Here is a 1,241-nt window from a genome sequence, read left to right as displayed (position 1 = left end):
AAATACCCATACAGGCCTGAGCTGCTTACATTTCTCATTACCTATTTTGGTGTTATTTCACCCACTATTTTTCAAGTCTTAACTACTCAGGAGTAAACAGAATTCTTACTTGTTAAAGAATTCATCTATGCTAGCCTTTTTCTTAGATGTCTTTTTCCCAAGTGAAAATATTTACCTTCAACTTCTGCTCAAGACCCTGGAAGCTCAGCTATCATGTCTTTTCTAGGGACAAGGAGAACTCAGAAAATGTACAAACCCACCAAGGCTCTGGAAATTGAAGTGCCTGAAAGTAGGCTCAAGTCTGATATGGTGATACTAGGGATGACCTTCTACTTCTTCCAACCATAGTACCGAGAGGCACCAACCATACCTTAGCTTGTTTGCCTACAGATTCAAAGCTAGTCTCTTTTTCACATAAGGGGTTCCTTGCTTCTCTGGGCTCAAATCTGGCCAAGGAACTTGCAAATTTAGAGGCTTCTTTGAATCATTCATCCTATGACCACCTTTTTCCTTCCAAAGACAAAGATCCAGGTCAGAAGGAGAATGGCAGCTGTACTTGCAAGGCCAGCACCAGACAGGAAAGTGCTTCTTTTCACCAAGAGCCCAAGCTTTGCAGTGTCCAGTCTTTAAATCTCACTGAGGGCTGCAGGACTCAGAACTATCAATGCCTATCTTTCCAGTCTCATAAGGGCTCGTATCTCTTATGTATAGGGAATGATAAAGATGAAAATCTTTAGAAACCCACAGTCAGGTAAGATTAATTTCCATTGCAGTGTTCCCTGATGAACCTAACAAGACACAAAATAAAAGGAAGTAATCTTGCAGGATGAGGAGAAAGAGATGGGGAACTGAAGGCTCTCGTTTAAAGACCAGGGCCAGCTGGGAGCAGTTTAATGTTTCTGTTTATAATACAGGAATGAAGTTCAGGAAAGTTGCTTCTCTGTGCAAAAAGATGAATGACTGTGAGCTTGGGAGGTGACTGAAGGAAGTGCAAAGTGGTTTATTGGTGCTACATAAAAATAATGACGATCCTAGGTGGCCCTTACCTCGATTTTGCAAATCATGCAGAATGATGCAGAGAATTTTTCCTGGGCTTTTATCAACCTCTTGTCTTTCCCTTTTTCTTTCTTTTCTTCTTCTTCTTCTTTTTTTTTCCTTTTGTGAGTGGGAGTTGGGGCAGTCGGGAAGAAGTTTATTTCATTTATTTTTCTGTTGACCAACATAACAGAGAGGCCACTACA

The sequence above is a fragment of the Orycteropus afer genome, unplaced genomic scaffold (assembly GCF_000298275.1).
Source record: "Orycteropus afer afer isolate SDZICR_OR568_19922 unplaced genomic scaffold, OryAfe1.0 scaffold00009, whole genome shotgun sequence".
Lineage (NCBI taxonomy): Eukaryota > Metazoa > Chordata > Mammalia > Tubulidentata > Orycteropodidae > Orycteropus > Orycteropus afer.
Note: the sequence above shows the minus strand (reverse complement) of the source record.